The following is a 23,896-nucleotide window of genomic DNA, read 5'->3' on the forward strand; positions in this document are numbered from 1 at the left end:
TGGCTCGCCGGAAACCAAGGGAGGACCAGAGCCTTGCGGGCTCCCTGCTGCTACGTCCCTTATACTTCCCGGTAATGAGGAGGAGAGAGAGGCCCCGGTGAGTGGGGCCTGTACAGCACAATGTTGGTGCTTGAATATTCTTACAGCTGTGCCACCAGATCGCAGGCAGCTGCAACGTGGGGGCCCTCCTGTTGGGGGGGACAAAGGTAAGTTGCACCCCCACCCCATTTTTGTAATTGTACTCTTGTTCCTGCTGCATCGGCAGCCAGGTGGGGCCAGTTTGGAGGCCCCGTGTGAGAGGAAACATGAGTAGGGAGAACCCTGACTTTGTGGGACCAAGGGCATTGCGGGGAAGCCCAAGAGGGGCCCCTGAGGAGCAGGCCAGTCGGCCTGGTATTCGCCTTGTGTTCTGGCTGGGCATACGGCCCTTGGGTGATGTGTGCACCTTGTTATTGATTACGGTGCACTGGCGCTGATGTGGGAGGTATGTCGAAGAGGTGCATGGATTGTTTTGCACAATATGCTTCTCTGATAAGTAATGCCATTGTGTATGCCTAATGTGTTCACGCTAAATGCATGTGACTGATTGTTTTCACTAACAGATAAGGCTAATAGTTATGACAGTGGCCAGATTGGCCCTGTTATGTATGTAATCCCTGTAAAGTAATACCTAGTGCCAGGTGGCACAGTGTAAATATGTGATTGCGTTCTAATGTGTCATATAAGTAATACAAAGACTATTTCTTGATATAACCTTGTGTGGAGTTTCCTTTGTGGTGTGCCTAGTGTGTCGCTGTTGTGTGAGTGTGTTGCGCAAACGCCTTACAAATTGCCTCTTGGGTAAGCCAGACTGCTCCTTCCAAGCTACCAAGGAGGTGAGCAGGGGTTATCTTCAGCGTGTAACTCCCTTGCCCTGACTAGAGTGGTGGTTTCTGCCTGGCTTAGGCACATGCCCTAGCCAACCAGAAATTCCATTTCCAACAATCGGTCACAGTGCAAAATGAAGTCTCGGTCGCAAAGCATTTTGTATTAAAAAAACACTGAATTATGGCTCACATGTTGTACATAAGGCTCATAAAATCTGCTCCTACACTACATTCCCCGAGTAAGACTTTGATTTTTGTCCCTGTTACCCCCCCCCCCGGAGAGTCCTAGCCTAAAGAAGATGTATTTGCCAATTCAGCTTTTATGCAGCGTTACCTGGATTGGTTCTTGGTATTCCAGAGACAATAGGCAGTACTTATTTCAAGGGTGGCACATTTGCCCATGAATTCCTGAAACCTCAGAAAGCTGGCTGGATTTAATCCTGCAGTCAAGGACAATTTCCCAGTCTCAAATTAGAGTGATATAATTAATGTCAAAGTTTGACTATGGTTATATTCATAAATGCGTGTGCCTTCAGAATTCCGTGGAACCCATCTCCCACTCTTTAAAAAGAGAATGCTTTCAAATCTTACAGTCATGAACATTTCGAAGATCAAGCCACAGGAACAATATGCTTGCAACTTCCACTGGGATCCCTAATCTGAAAGAAAAATACCATTTTTGTATCTGTAGTGCAATATTTTTTTCTATTCTCTGCTTGTCGGAAGTGCATCTGGGAGCTGCGAACATGACCACCTTAGGGATGTGTAGACCTTATCTAACCAATTTATGATTTGACATGATCACTTCCGGTGCCAGTGCATTTGTATGTCTGCTTTATCCCATGTCTTCTATTTCTGCATGGCATCTGCCTTACAGACAGAGACTGCAGTCTATTTTTTCATATTTAGAGCTTGTGTGTACCTAAGGATTTAATAAGTAAACACGTTCATTCTCTCTTCATGGTTCGCTACACCTGTAGGTGGAATTGTCCATATGCATACATCTAGAAAAGGGTTTTCCTTGGCTTTTTTAAGCTATTGTACACAGAAATCTTTCCCAAATGGGTGTGAGGGGTATGCAACCAGAATAAAGTAAATTGAACTGTACACTATGTGAAATTTGAAGTGACTTTTGTTTTACAAAATACCACAGATGACGGACTGTTACGTCTCTCTGTGCAAACAATCACTGTCAGAAGACATCAGGTGCTAGTCTAGATTATTCTAAAGCAAGTCTTTTTCATTACCGTGGAAGAAGGCGTTGAACCTTCAAAGCAATCCATCTACACTAATAAGCTGAATAATAACTTGCATTTCAGTTCCGCGGTTTCTAATCTAAGCACTGTGAATTGTACCCAGGGCATAGGTACCTCAGAGGCCTCACATGACCTGAAGCATGTTTTATGCCACCCATGACAGGCCATGCAAAATGGAATTACAGGCCTGCCATTGCAGCTTGTGTAAGATTGTGCATGCACAACTTACTTTAGATATAGGTTTACTATATCTATTACTATATCTATAGGTCACTACACCTAAAACCTATAAGTCACACCTATAGCAGGCCTTTTCAATCCTGAAGGCAGGGTGCTGGGTTTTATATGAGAGGGTCCCCCTGCTTGAGCAGAGCACCCCTGTAGCCTTCGGAGACCATTCTCCCAGGTAGTCCGTGACGCAGCCAGACATATAGGTAGAGGTGCATTATATGCTCGCATAAAATGCTATCTCGAAAACGGCTGCAACAAACCATGTTGTGTTTGGTATCAAACACCTTGGAATCATACTTCCACACCAGTAACCGGTGTGAGAGGTATGATTCCACCCTTCAGAAGCAAGCTTTGTGGGGTCCCTGGTCTTCCCGCTACCATCCTTCTCAACCCGGACAGCACAAAATTGTTGCTGCTGACCAGAGACACATTTGTGCCCTCCGAATCAATATTTGAGAATCGTAAAACGCTATGTGCGTAAAAAAATTTGCAAAAAAATAGCGATTCAGTAAAAATGGCAATCACAATTACCAATTTCTTAAATTGCAATTCCTTAATAGCGAAATCGCAATTCAGAAATCATAATTTTGTGAATCAGCTATTCAGGAGCAGAATGATGACATCATCCCCAGGAAGTGTGACTTCCCATGCTGTTTCTGATTTCCTGAGGCTGTGTTAAAGGCTGGGAGCAGGAGCACACCTCTCAGAAGTCCATCTGTAGTGCAAAGACACCATCAAATCCACTATGGATACACAGGAGAAGGCAAAGGAGGCTGATGGAAGCAAAAGGAAACAAAAGGTCAGTGGAAAAGAAGTTGAGGTCCTCATTGAGGAGATGGTGAGGAGCCATGAACAGCTGTTTGGCAAGAAATCTCTGCACATCCCAGAGTCAGAGAGGTGAAAAATCTGGCTGTACATACATGCTAAGGTAAATGCCATTGGTGTCACACAGCGCTCCATCGAGGACCTACGCCTTTGCCCTTGACCAGTGCTCAAGGGCAAAAGATAAGGTTGCCAACAGGTTTGCAGAGGCAAATAAAACTGGTGGAGGTCAATCTAATGAGCCTGCATCCACTCCCCTTGAGGATTTGGATCGTAGGAGTGGTTGCAGATATTGACAGCTCAGCCACGCCCAACACCAGACAAGGTAGGATGCATGCTAAATCAGCCCTAACCCATTACCCACTAAACACCACACTCAGAAATGCCTCAATATCTAAGTATCATTGCCAATCCAGTTCACAATTTTGTGGTCACCCAGCAATGCATCATGGGAGATGTAGTCACATACATTACACAGTTAGGCATTGACAGACAGCAATATATCTGCAGTTGAGAACAACAGTAAAAAAAATGAATCACAGCAGTTAGTTACACCAACTGTATTGAATTTAATTGTGTAAAATAACAGAAAGCAGGACACTCAATAAGTAGTTCTCTTGTAGTCACAGGTGAACTTGCGACACAGGGTGATGACACATAACTTGATGAGGCACCATAGCTACAGGAACAGGCTTGGGGAGAGGAGACAGAGCACAAAAAACTGCCAACGCCTGCGCAAACACAACGCTGTTACGCTGTGGCTCCACTCCAGGAGTTGGAGGGAGAACCGGAAGGCATACAGGATGAGCTACATCCATGGCAAGAAGAGCAGGTACTGCATCAACATGACCAGTCTCCTATACAATGCAGGGACAGCAGTCGCATGAGATGCAGGCCAAGGACACAAAACACCGCAGACGTATGAGATGAATCTTCTGTCTTTTCTGGGCTGGAGAGCAGAATGGTCAAGGTTCAGCGTCTGCAAGCAAAAAGCATGCGGTCAATGAACAGACAGCTGGAGTCTGTCAATCACAATCTGACAGACATAAAGGATGCATCAGGGAGCTAAACCACACAGTTGAGGAGGGCAAAAAGGCATGTGCAGACAGCATTAAGGAAATGGCCATAGCCATCAAAGAGCTCTGTGCCACAATGCAGAGGGACCATGCATCCAGACGCAGGGAAATGCAACATCTATTCACCCGTCTGGATCATTACAGTAAGGCAGTCAACCGTTTGTGCAATGCCACATCTGTACTATCAAGAAGCACTGTGTCGATGCAGATTGAAATGACACACTGCAGCCAGAATGTTGCCAAGGTTTGGGTGCAGGTCACCAATGCAGTTGACCAGCTACAGACAGCACACATAGGTGGCACAGGTATTCTGGGGGCAGGGGACAGTGAAGAGGTCTCCTGTAGCATTACCCCACCCATGACTGAATCCAGGCGGCGTAGTATGAGACAGGGAACAGCATCAGATGCCTCATCAAGGGAGTGCAGTCTAAACATTGAGTGTGCAACTGCTGTCCATGGACGGAAAAAATGTACAGTGTTGCCACAGATTAATGCTAATGGGTGATGTAACCCATGGCATATGTACATATGTTGTTCAATTTTTCATTTCCTGTGTACATGACATGTTAAACAAAAGAAACCCCACATTAATTGTGATTTGTAGGCTGTGTGAATACATTTACCTGATGTCAAGGTGTATTAAAACACAATTATTCAACAGTCATGAGTTGCTTTGTGTTATCATCACCCACCTAGAAATAGTTGCGTTTTATTTCATCACGTCTCTGTTTGCCATCTGCTGCACCTACACCACCTGCTGGTGTGAGACGTGGACCTGGTTCCTCATCTTCATCTGATTCGAAATCTGTGAGTTCCACTGGTAGGCCTTTTGTTGTTGCGACATTTTGCAGCATAGCACAAGTAGCCACGATCGGGCAACAGGTCTCTAGCCTATATTGCAGTGCTCCTCCACTTTTGTGCAGACAGCGGAACCTGCTCTTTAGTATTCCAAATGTCCGCTCGATGACATTGTGGGTTGACTTGTGTGTGTCATTGTCTTTTATCTCACTCTGATTAGCTGGATTGAGGTATGATGTGAGGATGAATGAGCGCACAGCATATGCACTGTCACCTACAGCATGAAAAGCATATGGTTAATAACTGTCCAATTCTTGCAGAAGTAATGAGTCCTACAGAGTGTGCAAAATTGCAATTACCAAGCAGGTATCCTTCACCAAATTCACCCCCAGTGGGACGTGTGTGTATTCCAATGTGGCTAAATATGAAGGAATCGTGTGTACTGCCAGGATATTTGGCCACTATAGCAGTTATTATGTGTTTTGTGGTACATATAACCTGTATGTTGAGTGAATGGAATGATTTCCTGTTACTGAATACATGCTCATTATCTGAGGGGGGACAGAGGGTTACATGTGTCCCATCAATGCGCCCGATTACATAGGGAAACTGTGCTATCTGGTAGAAATCCAATTTGGTCTGCTGCAATGCCTGTTGTGTGGTGAGGAATCTGATGTAATGATGTATCCTCTGTACCATTGCAGCCAAGAATGCATGAAAGAAGCGTGACAGGCAACTTTGGGACACCCCTCCAGCTGTAGCTATGACCCCTTGGAAGCTCCCTGATTCTAGTAGGTGCAGTGAACAGAGGACCTGCACATGTGTTGGAATGGCTTGGGTCCTGCGGGTTGGATGCTCAAGTATAGGTTGTAGGTCAGCTATCAGGTCTAGTATAGTTGCTGAGTCTAGTCTTTACTTCTCAAGGATTTCGTCCTCTGTCTGCTGGAACAGGGTTATGCGCACTCTGTAAACGCGTTCCTGTCTCCTCCTCCTTCTCTGTGCTGCTACTTGAATCCGCATCCTCCTTGCTATGACATACAGCGCTGCCATTGTGAAAGACACTGAGCCATTTTGGGCCTCTTTAAATAGGTTGCACCTGGTTACCACTTCCCCTGAGTTGGTGATAATTTGAAGGTGCAAATTTGAGATTTTTACTTATTCGCAAAGTTTTCTTACATTCTATTACGAATCCACAAACTGCGACATACATTTTTGTGAATTGCCAATTTGGGATTCTCAAATTGCGAATTCACAAATGGTTTTTCGCAGATTTGTTGCCTCGCAAATTTGGAAATCGCAATTTTTCAGATTATCCATTTTGCGGTACAGAACACTCATACATTGGGACGTGCTATTATGTGTTTGCAAAAGCACTATTTTTCCGATTCGCAGTGTTTGCGAACGCAAAATAGCTTGATACATATGGCCCTTAGTATATTGGAGCTGGGTGGGTGCACTTCCAAAGTACCTGAAAGTCTGCAGGAGGGGCACATATGGTGTCTCTGTGCATAGTCCAGTACAAACCAGTCCTGGGAGCCTTTGGCTCCTTCCTTAGGCACAAAACTGGACAAAGAATATGGGACTAACCTCCCCACTGTCCTGACCCTTCCTTGGGAGGGTCCTCTGAATCTGTCCAACCCTCTCCTGTGGGTACCAAAGGGCTTACCTGGCTGTAGAACCCTAGATTCAAGGTGGAGAAGATTCTGATCAAGAAACCACTGACCTTCGACCGCCTGGACACTGGACTTCGACTGGGCCTGACTTTGTCTCCCTCTCTGTACAAAGCATCGTAGTGCCCGTGCACCATACAGGCTCCATGCAGTACTTGTGGAGGATCAAGGACAACTGAAGTAACTCCCTTGGGGTGAAGAAGTCACTCCCCTGAATTCACAGGCACCATAACGCAACTGACCGGTCTGCTGATACTGAGCTCTTGCAGACTTCGAAGGCTTCAGCAACAGAGGATGTGGGTCCCTACATTCCTTGAGGTTGAACTGCTCTCTGTCCGAGTTTGAGGCCAGTATCCCTTGTGGGACCGCATAACCTGAACCCCTGTGCACCGCATACTTTTGCAAGTGCCTTTGCTTGTTGGCGTTCCTCAACTAAGTTCATTTGGCTATCAATAGCCCCCATCTTTGTGCACAATTCGTACAAAGGACTTTGGCCTCCTCGCACTCTGTGCCCGTTAGCCGTGACTTTGTGAAACTGCTAGAGGTCCCCTTGTGACTCCTGTGCCTTCGACCTGTGAGTCCAATTGAGGGACAACACTGCTTTTCTTGGGCTCCCCTGGTTGTTCCAGGCCTGCCCTGACTCTGCTTGCTGTGGTGAGTCCCCTGGTCCTTGCAGGGCCAGACCGTAACCTTCTTTGACCTCCTTTGTGGGTTACCGCTGCCAAGGCTTGTTGGTTCTCCCACCGGACACAGACCCCTCAGCACTCGACATCCTTCATTGAACAGCTCGTATCTGGATATTGGTTGTCCTTGACATCACCTGTTCCCTGCAGCTGTAGAGTCAAGGTCTCCATCTTCACACCTGAAGCACCCGACATTGGTGGGCATTCGTCTACCGAGGCCCTGGTCATTCCTGAGGGACCCAGACTCGGTCCTCTCTGCTTTCAGGTTCCCTCCATCAAGAATCCAACTGTGGGTTCCACAGGACACATTTCTTCTTTCCAGCAGTGGCATTTCATTGAAGACACCCATTGAGAATGACAGTGGTTTCCGACACCACTTCAGCCCTATGCACCCGGCTTCCCTGGGATAGGTAATTCTGGTACTCCAGTATCCATGGGTGGGGTGACTCCCCAACATTCTATGTTCCAAAGGGTTTCCTCATAATCCACTGGGAAGGGTCCTTAAACTGTAAAACTGCAACCACGACTCTCCCATTGAATTGTACGTAGCACGCGGTCGTGTTCTCACACTGCACCCATCCTCCGTGGGGTCCCTACTTACTCACCTTGGGTGGTTCCTTGGGGTCCCACCAATTCTACATCCTCTAGACACTGTCTTGACACAAGTCGTGGTTCTTATACCACTATTTTAGTATATGGTTTGGTCTCACCCGGTAGCCCACTGTGTATTAGTACTACTTACGATTGTTTCTGTGCTACATTATTTTGTGCTTTGTGTTTATCTGCATGTAGCAGATACTGTGAGGTATTTAAGGTGTGTTATAACAATATATACATATTTTTATAACTACTGCGTGGTTCTCCTTTCATTTAACCAATACAATAAGATTGCATTCTGATAAATGAAAGATCCTAACGTTTCTTCAAGACTAAGCCTGAAGACTGCTCTCCACAGCTACCACTTGGATAGATTGCTAAGGTTATCTTTTACCTCTTAAATCACCATAAGGGTTGTTTGGACTGGTGCAAGATGCCCACTTTAATTAGTGGACATCATATACCAGGCCAACTTCTCACAGTAGCCCTAGCCAGCAAGCACAGCCCAAAAAAAACCCAAAGATGCACGGTAAAGAAGACTGAGCCACGTAGCGTGAAACAGAATGACATATACGAGCAGAAAGGAAATCAACAGGCAGATCTTAGCAAATAATTCTAACATTAGAATACAAATCACATGGCCGGCATGACACCTTAAATAGGGGTAACATTTTAAAATGAATAGCAGAGATCCCAGCTCTAAAACAAATAGAAACCATAAACCTGTCTGTAGGATTTCTTTTCTTCAGGAAAACAAAAAATAAATGAACAAGCACTCACTACATGGCAATCTGAAGAAATAGTGCACCTCATTTTGAACTTTGCATAACAATTCGAAGTATGGGGCATAAAACTATCCTAACCAATCCTACCACGCTACCCCGACCCCTTACCTCAAAACCATCTTACAAATCTAAGCCAGGGTCAACACAAACACTAAAGAAGACACAGGTGTACTCGAGGCTGCAGGAGGAAGAACCCTAACTACATCAATGAGGAGCGATAGGCATAAAGGCCAGAACATTAACACAGGAGCGGTCCAAAGTCAATGGAGTTGGCTTCCAGCCACCCTCAATGACCTGTGGGAAGACAAACACGCAAACCCAAGAATTGTGATATACATATGCTCTCATGGAACATAGCAGAATCAAAAAAGGGCTTAAAGATGGCACACCACCTCGAGATTGGAAAACATGTGACATAATCGCCCTCCAAGAGATAGGGGCACTGGGTCATCTACCCCTAGAGGGCTTCTTCCACTGTACCGTAGTTGCATGAAAAACTGAGTGCTATGGGTGTACCAAAAGGGGCCCTGGCAGTTTATGTGTCCACAGCATTAAATATAAAATCTGAACAGCTAGTCTCTCCTGATCCCAGTGTGCAACTAATCAAATTTACTCACTGGACCTCCGATAAACCAATACCTGTGCTGTTGATCAATACATATGCTCACCCAAAGGCAAGTAAAAAAAATCTTATAACTCCATACTAACTGCTACAATCTCGGATATAAGATGCACCTTTCAGTCCTGGGGCATAGTGCTGGCAGGAGATTTTAACTCCAACTTAACCCCAGATGAAGATGACAAACTAGGAACTGACAATATATTCTGGAATCTTCATCTGCAGTATCAACTAAAGACAACCTACCCAGATCGCACAGGTCAATTGCTAGTAAAGGCATTAGAGTTTCTGGGATTTAGAGTAATAAACGGCAGATGGATGGAAGACACTCCTCCTAAATTTACATATCACAGAGTAAAGGCGTGATCCATACTTGATTTTACAGCAGTATCCCTACCATTATTGGCATTCTTTTCACAATTTTCAATTGAATTCACCACCCTGAGCGATCACTCCTATCAACACATCCATTTCATCTTAAATCCACAAAAGCACCGTGCCATCACAGAGATGGCGGGAAAAGTACATTTGATCGACCTAAAGCATCTTAAATGGACTAACAAAAGTCAGTGACAATGAGGGATGCAACACAATACATGCCTAGTCGGAATTTACATCAAAACTGACATCACTAATGCCGGGAACACAAGGCTATGCGCCAAGAAACAAAAATCACGAGACAACAACAAGCTAACTTCAAACCGGGAAACAGAAACTAAGGAAAGCCATCAGAAAGTTAAGAACAATGGACCTTGACCTAACTGCATGGGCTTCTGTTCATCACCTGAGGAAAGAAGATAAAAAAAAGTTATGGGAAGAGAAAAGAAATAGCAATGAGAGATTCTGGTCAAAACTACTGTTCAGTGCAAGGCAAACCAATTCCAGCATCTTCTGGGAAGCAATAAATAACCTGAACTGGCCAGTGAACAGCATACCCTCAAACGTACAGGAACATGACTGGGCTGAATTCCTAACAAGAAGTTTTATGGGGAAAACAACTTCTGAACCACTGCCTTATAAGTTCGTGGATGGCACTAATCAAGAAGATAAAGTGACTTCGACTAAAAAGACTGCAAATTCCATCTGCAGAAACAAAGGTATTAGCACCCCTAAGGAAAATAAAATCGACATGTCGTTTTAATCAGTAGAGGAAATAACTAACATAAAATGTAAAGGCAGAGGGGATAAAGCACCAGGGCCTAACAGAATTCTTCAGGCAATCTTCAAACACAATCCTGCCTTTTGGAGGAAACATCTGTCCACACTTTTTAGAAGAAGTAGAATCACTAAATCGGATACCACACAGATGGCGGGGCTACAATTATTACACCAATATACAAAGGTGGAGACAGAACTAATCCGTCAAATTACAGGCTTATTGCGCTATTGAATCTAGTAGCAAAGTACCATGCCTCTCTGATCTTGGCAGACCTTATTGACTGATCAGACAAGCTCAATTTGAAACCTATCAACCAGACAGGCTTCAGAAAAGGGATCGGAACAACCACAAACATCCTAACTCTCTCTCTGATAGCAGAAAAATGCAAGCGGAGATAACAAAAATTGCATCTCTGCTACATAGTTCTAAAAGCACCCTTTGACAGCGTAGATTGTCACTACTTGTGGGTAAAACTTAGAGCCTGGAACATCCCCGAAAGAATAGTACAAAGAATAATTTTATTTTACTCCCAAACCTGGATAAGAATAAAGCTGGGCGACGGTTCCAGAATATCAAGAATGCTGAACACAAGTAAGGGCTTTAAACAAGGGTGTGTGTTGGTACCTCACCTCTTCAATCAGTTTATGTCCGACTTGACGTAACTGCTTAATAAGATCAGCTCCCATCCGCCACATCTGGGAAAGCTATCCTTATCACATCTCTATATGCAGATGATGTGGTACTAATGAGCTTAACTAAGGTTGGTCTCAGACAGTCACTTACTGAAAAGGTGGAATATGTAACGGCTAACAAAGTAGAAATCAATACATTCAAGACCAAAACAATGCTCATTAGTAATCGCCCTAGCTCCCAGTAGAACATCTGGTTAGACCAATGGAGGCAGTAACCAGCTACAAATACCAGTGTTTTTACATTGACAATAAACGAAATCATCAAGAGCAGAAACTCTATATGTCACAGAGAACCAGCGCATTCGCTTTTACTTTCAGAACACTGGCAAAAAACTGGAGGGTCCGTCTTACAAACCATGACTCTCTATGATAGCGGCAAAAATGCTACCACTGATATCTTATGTTAGCATTGGTTAAACACAGCAAATATTCTGCACTTTTGAACAAGCTGCTAGTTACAACTTATAAAAAGATCTTTTAGCTCCTCAGACAGCATCACCGGCGCAGGTGCAACTAGAATTCGGGCTCATAAATTAAACAATAGGGAGAATGTACACCACAATAAATTATTGGTATCGATTAAAGCAAATTCAGTGCATTTCCCACTCAACAAGGCTCTTTGGACAGAACTTGACAATAACAAAAAACAAGCATTGGCATAGCCAATAGGTCTCGCCTTTGGGACCTTATAAGTGTTTAGCCATGCAACAGTTGCATAACTAAATACTTATAAGGTCCCAAAAGCGAGACCTATTGGCTATGCCAAACGGCCGTGAAAGTGATCGCGATCAAACATCAAAGGGGCCACGAAAGTGAAAGTAATCGCGGTAAAGCTCGGCGCGCGCGCCCGCGCACATGCACTGTAGCTCTAGGCTGGGCTGGTAGCACTTTTTGGAGCCCTCTCAATAAGTCGCCAGACCATCGCATGCGCTGGGTTAGGCGAGACCTAATCAGCGTACAATCAATATCTCCATAAAGCACTAGCAACCACATGCACTGTTGAGCAATGGAACAACAATCTACTCTTTACAGCCTTCAAACAAGTCATAAATAAGGCTGCAACATTTCACACCCTGCTACTCGATGAAAACAGCTTTAGCCACAGATCACATGCCTGGATGGTGATCACAAACTAGAAGACCTTAACACCAGCACCATACTTAAATCTCACAATCTCAGTACATCCAAAACAACTACTGACAGCACTCTGCCCTAGGAAGTTACCATTATTAGCGGACCTGCCAAGCTGGTTGCCTACAGGATGTAGACTTTGTGGCAGAAAAAACAGAGGACTTAATTCATTTATTCTGTATATGCACCAAACTTTACAGAGCATGTGTCACTCTACTAAGAAAAACCCTTATCGAGAGAGGAATTTGGACATGTAGAGCAGCTATTATACAAGGGCTAGATCCTTCTGATACTCAAATGAATGGCAAGTTGATAAAATATCTCAGAATTCATGAGCATGCTTTGAAATCTACAGCTTAACAGGAGCACTCATTTTATCTTCTTTCAACAGACATGGTGTCACATTTTAGCACCAATGCCCGAGAAGATAAAAAGTAACATGTAAATTGTACATCGTACATAGTAATGAAGGAAGCGGGGCTACGTCTCTGTCATAGAAAAAAATGAATAACTATCTTGCCCATGTTTACAACAAACCATACTGCTACGAATTTCACACTCTACAGTAAAATAAGAATGAAGCCTGTATTCTAAGGCTGAAAGAACAAACATTCAATGAACTACTCACTTGGTACACTAAACTATTTTCAGTTGTGCACTATTTCAAAAATCAAAGCATCGAAGAAGTTTTTACTCTAAAGCTCTAGCCACCTTCAGCATCTAAGGATTGTACATAGTGAACATGACCAATTTGTTCTAGTAGAAACTAATGGTTGATGAAGAACTAACTTCAGAACAACTCACTACCATACATTAAATTAAGAAGGAAGTTTGCTTGAATTCTGCTTTTGATACGAATGGATTTTATCATTTAAACTCACAAACATTATAGGACATATACGAACTTTATCTACCACAAGGATCAAGTGCATACAGACTAAAATACGAAGTCTTGTTTTAAACCATGAAAATATTTTATATTGTATTTCTTTACTTTCATGCTAAAATTGTTATGGTTTTAACTAACTAAACAATAAATATACCATTACCATTACCATTACCACTGCTAAGCAGTGCTAAATGGCTTGTGCTCTCTCCTCTAAACATAAGTAAATTGGCTCATGCTCAATTGGCATCTTTAATTTACTTGTAAGACCCTTGTAGAGTAGTATCCCATATACCCAGGGCCTGTATATTAATTGCTAAAAGTGGGCCTGCAGCACTTATTGCACCACTCACTTAAGTAACATCTTAAAACATGTACCAGCCCCAGCCAATGCAGTATGGACGCAGTTTTAAACTGCCATGTTGACTTGGCATTTAAACGCACTTGCCAAGACTTAAACCCGCTTTTATTACATATGTCACCTCTATGGTAAGACTTAGACAGTCCATAGAACAGGCTGCCATGTAATTAAAAGGTTGGACATGTACTATTAAGGTTTACATGTCTTGATAGTGAAAAACTCCTACATTTGTTTTTTACTAATGTGAGACATACTCCTCTGATAGGACAACATTGAGGATTCTTTATTACATTTAGTAGGCTGTAATTTCCAATTGGGAGCAGGTGTCATGGTTGGTATCTAATAAATTGTAATGATGTACTCTTTTTAATGGTAAGCCACTTTTAAAAAGTTGACATTTTCCTGCCCTTAGCCCTTTGTGCCTGCAGTTTATCTTGGGCTACATGACTGGGTGTAACACAGACGTTCTGAATTCCTCCTAGATAGTCACACAATAGAGGGATTAGGTGTGCCTCAATGAGCCATCTGCTAGCAGGATGGGGGCAGGGCTGAGCACAGCCTAATTTTCAAATGAATAGCCCGTGCTATGCCATCACACAAAGGCCCTTACAACCCTGCATTGCACTGCAGCCAGCTTGGAGCCAAAGTAGAAAAGTCTGCATATTCCATGCCCTTCAAAGAATCTTTCCAGAAGATTCTTCTACCTTACAGAAGAAGGGCACCAGGGTATAAAAATAGGACCTTCAGACCCACTCTTCAGTTCACTACTGGACATGCTGAAGGACTCTCAGAGGACTGCCTGATGCTGTGACCTGCTGTGCCAGGCTGCTGCTGTACCTGGAAGGACTGCCTTGCTTCATGGAGTCTGCCTTGAGCCCTCAGAGGCCAGCCCTGCTGTTGAGCCCTACACATTCATCTTCACCCAGGACAATCAGAGTGACTCCAGGAGCTATTTTCCTGGCCTCCTGTTCAGAGCCACAGGGACATGAAAGCCTGAAACAAACTTGAACCCGCATCTTGACCCAGCCTGAAAGAGTCCTAAACCCCCCCTAGAAGTGTTCCACCAGTCCTGGACCCTTGTGAATCAGGCCCTAAGTCTGAAGGTAAGGGCTGCCGGGGCCCAATGCACTTGTATCCAAACCACGCTTGATCACGGTCAGTCATAGTTTTCGACTTTGACCCTGTCTCGCGTAACTAGATATCCGAGGTTGGTGCTGTGTTTTTTTAGGCACTAGTTTTTACTAAAACCTTTTTTTTTAAACATAACTCCGGTTCTACTGATTGTATTTATATCATTTTCGTGTCAAGTCATTTATTAAAATGTACTTTATTTTGCTAAATTCGTTTAGGATTTTTTCTTGTGTTGTGTTTTCCCTTTCTTGCTGTTTGTGTGCTGCATAAATACATTACACGTTGCCTCTAAGTTTAGCCTGTCAGCTTTTTGTGCAAAGCTACCAAGGGTTAAGCACATGTTAATTTAGTGACTTTTTGTGGTTTACCCTGCAAGGGAGTGTGGCTGTGACTTGACCAGGGCTGAAACCCCTGTCAACCAACAACCCAATTTCTTACAGTACTTTTAAAAAGGTATATTTTGTATGGAAAAAAAATATGCAAATTGACTGGATTAAATATTGTTGAAAACATTATGTTTATTTTGCATGGATGTATTAAGGAAACTTATTGTTATTTCAACGCAAAATATATATTGAGTTAAAGATGTATGTATGCAGTTTTTGTATGTGTTTAAGCCTAGCATATTAATTGCCTTGGTAGAACTATAATTAGTTGGATGTGGTTTTTATTTGTAAACTGTGAATAGTAGTATACACTACCTAATTACAGTATAAATGAACGATGAATATGTGAAAAAGGCTTTGCAATAATGACTGACAATTATTTTTAATTTGTAGATAGTTTACTCTGTGGACCGGTGGTTTGAGGGAGATGAATGCTTTTATTAATGGAAAGTAGATCATGTGTTAACGTTTTCACTATGTACAGTGTTCTCTTTCCGTTGTTGTTAGTCACAGAGATGCTAGTCCTTGTAAAGTGCATTATGGCATAGATTACCACTGTGTTGAAATTTTAAATGAGAAGATGCTCCCTACAGGCAATGAAAACCTTGAGGTACTAAGTTTTTACTTTGGACAGATTTCATACCTTGGAGGATTGTTGACAGAACGGTCACTCTCCTATAATGGCTCCATTATAAGATGCAGTGCTCAGTACACAGAGCCATCAAAAACACACCTACACACACCCTTCACTCTGTGCAGTGCATTTAGCAGAGAGGTCAGTCTCATCAAATTCAACTACACAGAGACATCATGTTGTACAGAGCTTCAATTAGAGAGGGTAGTGTGTCAGTAAAGTCTCTGTACACAGCTTGTACTATGTTAAGGGATCTTAGCAGGCAGTCCACTGTCTGAGCAAATCCTATTATGGCCAGGTTTCACCATGTGTTAAAGATGTTTGCAGAGTGTCCAGTCTCCCAGTAAACCCTTTTGCTCACAGCATTTACCCTACATAGAGGTGTTAGCAGAGGGAATAGTCCCTCACCTGAATCTACTGTACACTGACATTATCTTTTACTAATGTCTCCCGTGAGAGGTCAGTGTCTCACTAAAATGTTGAGGCAGTCGTAAGCCTATTTAGAGCTATTAGGAAATGCCCAATCCCTAGAAAAATTAAATTATGCACCTCTTTCACCATGTAGAAAGCCGTTTGTCAGTAAATCCTTATACACACAGTCTTTACCCTGTATAGTAGCACTAGCAGAGAAGCCAGTCCCTCACCAATCTCTGATGCACATAGACATCTTCTTTTAGATTGCTCTTGTCAAATATGTCATTGTGTCAGTAAGCTGTTGTAAGCACAACATTCAGTCAGTAAGGAGGTGTTAACAGAGAGCTCAATCGCCGAGTAAATTTCAATTTGCACACCTTTCCACTAGTTGAAAGGTGCTTGCAGAAGGGCAAGTCTCTCATCAAATTCTAACACACAGAGGCATAATGTTGTACAGAGCTTCTAGAGGCTGGATGATTAGTGAATGGAGCTATAGGAAATGTTGGAGGCTTCATCACATTTCCCAATAACACTGAATTTGAGTATCCGTTGGTCAGATGTGTCATAAAAGAGCCAAAGCAAAAAAGTTGATATATTGCTAGGTTTCATTTAGTTAAAGAATTTTATGTGCATTGAGAACAGTTTCCTTTGTGTCTGGCCTATGCGGTCACCATTCATAAACCACACGATTTAGGTCTGGCAGCAGTATCCAGAAAAGATATGTCTTATGTTGAGTGGTAATGTGTTAGGACACACTCAGGGTTGTACCTTCTTGATTTTGATGAGAGCAAAGTAAATGCAGACAGCTTATGGCCAGGGCGACTGACTCCAGAATCTGGGGATCGCGGTTCGATCGCCGGCGGCAGATTAGCCCAGCACCATGTGACTCTGGGCAATAGCTTGCTTAATCTTCCCAATGGCCCACAGCGCCTAGAGACCCTTACGGCTGATTGTTCGCGCTTCACAAATGTGGATTAATATTACAACTAATTGAGAGGTCTGTATGCTCCCCATCTGGCTTTATGCCTAATTATAGAAATATGTGAAGCTGTAGGAAGCATCCATTTGACAAAATATGCCCAGAAAACAAAAGTACAAAAGTTTTTAAACAAATGCAGAGGATACAGTAAAAGGTAAAAGTAGAAGAAGTAGATGATATGGTAGTCAATTACATTTTTTAACTGTTGTGGCGTTAACTGGTATTGTAATGTAATTCTACATGTTCTTTTCCAGTTATTTCAAGTTGCTAATGCAAATTGGAGAAAACAAAGAGAAAGAATTATAGAGTACACTGTCAACTCTACCGAGTTCAGTGCAAGCTGGGAAGGATTTGTGTCTTACCACAACAGGTATACGTGACAGTGCTGAAGTCTGTATTAGAGGGACACATTAATTTTAAATTCACAAGGAGATATCCAGGAATTTCTTATGATAGTGTTAGATATTTTAGACAGCGAGAATATTCCAATCAATTTTTTGGAACCTGCTATTCCCAAGAACATGAGTGATTAAATTCCACATTCATCAAGAGTCGACATTGAATCACAGTGATTTGTGTATATAACCAAGCAAGATTGAAAAATCAGTGTTATTTGTTAAGTTACTAAACAAAGCTGTGCAAAATAATTCTTCTTCAGTCTGTATATCCGATGTTCTCTCGACTTAGTTGTTAGGGAGGGTAGAAAGTATGACATTCTGATGCTATAAAAGTGTAAAGCGGATGGCAGTAAAATAAATATTGATATCTCAATGTTTAGCATTCAGACACAGAATACCATGGAAACTACCCAAATCATATCTGCTATTTCTAAATCAAAGTTCTAGAAGCTATGTAGTTATGTGAATCACATGTAGTTTTACACTGAAAATGATTATATAAGTTATGCATCTATGTCGTAATGTAGCCTAGCAAACCAATAATCACTTTAGGCCTTTAATGTTTCTGCAATAACATCACTTATTGTTCATTGTTAACGTAGAAAATGGGAAGATTATGTCTAAACGATAGTGATGTGGAACATCTGCTCTGACATGCATAGTATTATGTTTAAATAGCAATAATCCAATTGTTCTTTTCCCCAGAGTTCAAGGATAACCACCATTTTTTTTTAATGTTGCCAGTGCTGATCACATTTGGATTAGTATCCGCTCAGTGAAATAGCATGGTCTAAGAACACTAAAGAAAATGTTTAAGTATTTGAAATTTGTATACATAGCAGTTGTTAATAATTGAGGTAAACTTGCAGTATTAAAGTCTGCATGGTACGTTTCAATATTTGTGATAACAGAGTTATTTTCGCTAGGTTGCAGGTAGTCACAGACAAAGGTATTAAAGAATCACACTGCAGCCCATTGGGTGTCAAAACTCTTCTATACACAGACTGTTCTTTACAGACTTTCAAATGGATAGCCCAGTATTTTACTACAACCAAACTATATGATATGGCACGCCTGTGCTACACACACTCTTTGTCTTCTTGACAGTGACTTATGCAGCTGTAAGTTCCTCACCATAACTAAGCATAGTGCTCAATGTATACAAGAATAAGTGCTGGTGTACTAGTATGACTTCAGGGGACTGTTACTGGTGCAATTAAGTATCATTGTGCTTAATTCCAAAGCAGAAGGTTTGTTAATTGGAGTATAATCTAAGTAGGTCTGTTAATGGACAAAGAGTTGATTAGTTAACTGAAGCACTCTGGAACACTAGGCCACAAGTGCACTGAAGCTTTGTTTTTTTATTGAAAACCATATAAGATACATAGATTTAAATCCAGATATACATCCTTTAAAATTCATCAATAGCATCTGAAGGATCAATAGATAGTTAACACCAATTAATCAAAAGACAAAACATCTAGTAGTTACTAAGCAGGGAGAAAAAAAACAAAAACATTATCAAAACGCTAGATAAAAAGAACACCTAGAATCTCGAGACTTATGTCCACTGCCTCCAAAAAGACTGATACACTGACATGAAGTATACCATCCATGTTAAAAATGCCAGGTTCTAAGATTCATAAAAATAAAGACGGATACAGTAGTTTATATACTAACTTTAGAGATCACAGTCAAAATGCAGTGCCCAGATCTTCTCAAATTTCTTAAGTCCCCCAATTAGTGAAGCATAGGTTCATTTGCTTCTTTTAACTTGACCCCTTTTCCAAACCCATTCAATTTTAGACGGGATTAAATTTGTTCGCCATCTTTGAAGTAGAAGTGATCTGGTGACAGCCATAACCCCACACTATCAGTCGATCGCTAAACCCAATTGATATCAAACATTCTGTTGCCAGATAGTCAAAAATATTGTTCCAGAACTTCTGGATCAAGGGGCACAGTAATATTATGAGTCCAGTTAGCTACAGGAGGAATATGGCATCGGAAACACTGCCCCGATTGATTGGGATAAACCTTGGCTACAAAGCTAGGGGTTCTCTACAATAGCCAATTGCTAAAATATAACATCCTTCTCCAGTTAGCCCCTCTGACTGTACTAAAAATTAAATTATTAATTGTAGACCGCATATTTGCTGTAATTTCCAAGTCCTCGTATTTACCCCATTTTGTTATGGCCTTGGCCTCCAAATCAACCACTTTAATTGCGGATAAGCATTTTTTCCACTCCCCCGTTTTTTTTACTATCCTATCTTCCAGCAAGTCATAGACTAACTGTTTCTGGCCAATAATCTGAAGCAAATCAAGTTTGCTAAAGAATTTACTGAGAATATTATATGACCCAACGAGGAGGAAATCGCCGGGAATTAATTGAGACATTTCGCTAACATTCATCCATCTATCATTCCGGAGAAAATCGGAGAGTTTATGAAAACCAGCCTTGGTCCAATTTTATATAATTAAAAACAAATCTCTAATACCTGCTGAAACAAAAAGATCAGCTATTGGCGTTGTGACATTAATAACTGGAATGGAATAACGTCTAAAAAATACCTGACATTTATGAAAAAACAATGTAAACACTTATATCTTACTAATTTAGGAGATCTAAATATTGATAATGGGCAGTGGATCTGATTTTCTTTGCATATTAAATTCATAAAGAAGTTAATAAAAAGACCCAACTGATAACCCTGCTTAAATCTAGACATGTATTGTGCAAAATATGCAAAATATTATTCCCTCACATTGGGGAGGGCTAAGTCACCATCTTCCAATGTCTCATATAAAGTGCTAAGTGCAATTCAGGGAGCTTTCTTGTTCCACAGGAACGAAGTAAACATTGACTCTAATTTCATAAAAAAAGGAGTTAACTAAAACACAGGGAATTGCTGAAAAGAGGAAATTGAACATTAGAAGCACCAACATTTTGTTCAAAGCAACCCTACCGAGAATGGTTAAAGGAAGACAATTCCATTGTGTAAATAAGTCCTGTACTTTTCGTAGCAATGGGACGAAATTCCAATGATATAGTTCTGAAATGAATGGCAAAAAATAAACCCCTAGGTACCTCTTGGGATTAGAATTTAAGCACAGGAGAATATCGGGGTGTAAATCCCTAGATGCACATCCACACAAAATCATTTCTGTTTTTCTTTTATTAATTTTGTAGCCACCGAATGACTCATAAAGGTCAAACATCTGGAAGGCTTTTGCCTGCACTTGCTCCCCCGGCTTTATAATAAGCATAATGTTGTCGGCGTATAATTTAACTTTAACCATGGTTGGAAGCGGGGGGCAAATATCCCCATTATTCCTTATTGCTATTACAAGAGGCTCAATAAAAAAGACGAATAGCACCGGGGATAACGGGCATCCTTGTCTGGTTCCCCTTTAAACTTTTACTTGGCTGACCTGAGTGGTATTAATGATAATATTAGCCTCTGCATTCATATATAATTTCTCAACCAGCCCTGTAATTTTAGAGGGTATGCCAAATTTAGTTAAAATACAAAATAAAGTCTCCCAAATAACCAAATCAAAAGCCTTCTCAGCGTCTAAAAAAAGTACTAATGCTGGAATCTTCCGGGTCTTAAAATAGTCCAGTGCCTCCACTAAAAAATGCGTATTGGTTCCAAGTTGCCTCCCAGCTATAAAACCGTTCTGATCAGGATGAATTAAATGTGAGGTGATCCCATTAAAACGATTGGCTAAGAGTTTAGTAATTAATTTGTAGTCAGAATTTAAAAGCTTTATCGGGCGATATGAGTTGGGATCTTCACTGTTTTTACCTTTTTTTTTTAAAACTGACCACCTTCCCTTTTCGGAAAGACAGAGGTATGGGTCCTGCATCAAGAACTGAATTTACCAGCAAAAGAAGATAGTCCACAATTACGCTAGCGAATGTTTTAAAAAACTCGGCAGGAAGGCCATCTGGCCCGCAAGCTTTACCATTCGGGAGATTTTTAATAACCTCCCCAAGCTCTTCTTTTGTGAATGGTCTCACCATGATCCTTTCTTCTAGGTCTGTTAAGACAAGCAATTCATTTTCCTGGAGAAAATTTTCCGAAGATGACATATCGATGGATTGTTGTTGGCCATATATCCTCTCATAATGTTGTACCATGATGTCTCCTACTGCTCCCAAGTTCTCCAGACAAGAACCTGAAGTGGGGCCTTTCAGTGCGACTATTTGATTACTAGCAGCCTGTTTCCTTGCCTGCCATGCCAGAAATCTGCCTGTATAATTGCTTTCCTCATAAATCTTTTGCCTATCCTGCTGAAATACGGATTCACTTTTAGCATAATATTTATCGGCCAGGTTCCGTTTAGCCTGATCCAGCTGTCGACGTTTCGCCACCGAAGGGCTAGAAAGAAATCTATCAAATGACCTTTGCACTTTTTGCTCAAGTATTTGCTTCCCCTCCTTCCTAATCCTTGAGTTCTCCGCATCTTTAGCAATAGCAAGCCGTCGGAAAAAGGCTTTAAACGAATCCCAGACCACATGTAGTGGAGCTGAGCCATTATTTTGCTCAAAGAGACCCAGTTTTCCTCAAGTAAGTATTGTCGATTTAGCTGTCATCTTTTGGAGGTTTTGCTGCATTTACCCACTTCCAGCTCTAAAATAATCAGTGCATGATCCGAGAGCCCACTCTAAAGAATTTTCTGTGAATTAAAAACCAAACGCTTGGAGATAAGGAAAAAATCAATACGCAAGAAAGTATGGAATCTCCCTGAAGAGCAGGTATAAGCAATTTCAGTGGAAAATGCTGCCTGCCAAGGGTCAGCTATATCAAGCATTGAGCTATAGCTTTGAACCATTTAAAAAGATTTTCGCTTTAACTGTTTTTTTGCGTTAGATGAGGAATCAATTTTCGGATTCATTAACAAATTGAAATCCCCTCCCACTATTAAATCCCCTGATACTTGGATTAATGATTGAAAGAATTCCTCATATGGGGTGGGATTATCCTCTACTGGGGCATATAAACTAGCGAGCGTCAAGGATCTGTGTGCTTAATTACAGGTGACCCAACAGCATCTTCCACTTTGATCACTTGCCGAATTAACTACCTCAGCCTGAAATTTCTTACTGAGAAAAATCACTGTCCCCCTGTGGGCTGCAGAAGATGAAGAGAAGCACCTATACGCAGCCCAGGAATTGAAACATTGAAAAGTCTGCTATTTTGCCCACTGGTATATGGGTCTCTTGTAACAGGATGGCAGACGGATTCTCTGTCTTAATCCAGGCCTCAATGGCCCTCATTTTCTTCTTATTATTGAGGCCATTTACATTAAAAGAAACCACATTCAATAATTCCTTATTTCCCATTTGTCTTAATTCCAATTTGCCATTTACTAAAAATGAGACACTTTTCTAACTCCCCCAATAGTCTGAAAATATTAAAAATCCCACTTTGACACTGAGTTTGCACCTAGAGACCAGCAAGATAACTTGTTCCCCCTTCTTCCCCCTTCGTCGTTTCGGAATGACGATATACAGATGTATTGAAATCACAAATAGGGTTTCAGTTTTTTCCCACATGCTCCCTTTCCACCCCCGTGTTCCCTCCCTTGGCCCATTGTCATCCCGAGCAGATGACCGCCCCTGCTCAGAACCAGACAACCTATCTACTGGCACAATGACTTAATGCCTAGTGCTGCCGGACAGCCCACCCCCCATCTACCCTCCCCTCCCCTTCTTAGACAAAAAAAGCAACATTTAAACAGCATTATAACAGCATTAGACATCTTGAAAAAAGAAGAGGATAGAAAAATATAAGAAACACAATAACAGTCCTCTGTGAACAAGTAGCTCTTTGCCTTTCCAGAAAGAGACGCCCCGACCACCTAACTGAAGACTAACTCAAAGCCATTAGGGTTTATCCGAAGAAATCTGTTGCAATAATTCCTGTGCGTCTGGAACCCTACAAAAGATGTGGAATCTACCCTTGACTAACACCTCCAGCTTACTCTGCTGGGCTATTATAGCTTGCGCCCCCTTGTGCCTTAAACAAATGAAGCATTTTGATTAAATCTTTCCGCCTTTTTGCTGCAGTGGCTGATATGTCTAAAAAGATGCGACATAATGGCACTTCTGCAGAGGAAAACTGTCTTTGTTTAATGGCTCTTGATTAACTCTGGGCTTCGTGCTCCGCTTCGCCCACGGAGTACACGTAGCGCTGCCTGCTTCGGCGTTTACGAAGTAGGCGTAGCAGGCAGCGCTACGCACACACCGTAGCGAAGCAGAGCTGCCCGCCACCCGCCTCCCACCCGCCCTAGTTTAAAAATAATTTAAAGA

This window comes from Triturus cristatus, chromosome 7 (genome assembly GCF_964204655.1).
Source record: "Triturus cristatus chromosome 7, aTriCri1.1, whole genome shotgun sequence".
NCBI classification, from domain to species: domain Eukaryota; kingdom Metazoa; phylum Chordata; class Amphibia; order Caudata; family Salamandridae; genus Triturus; species Triturus cristatus.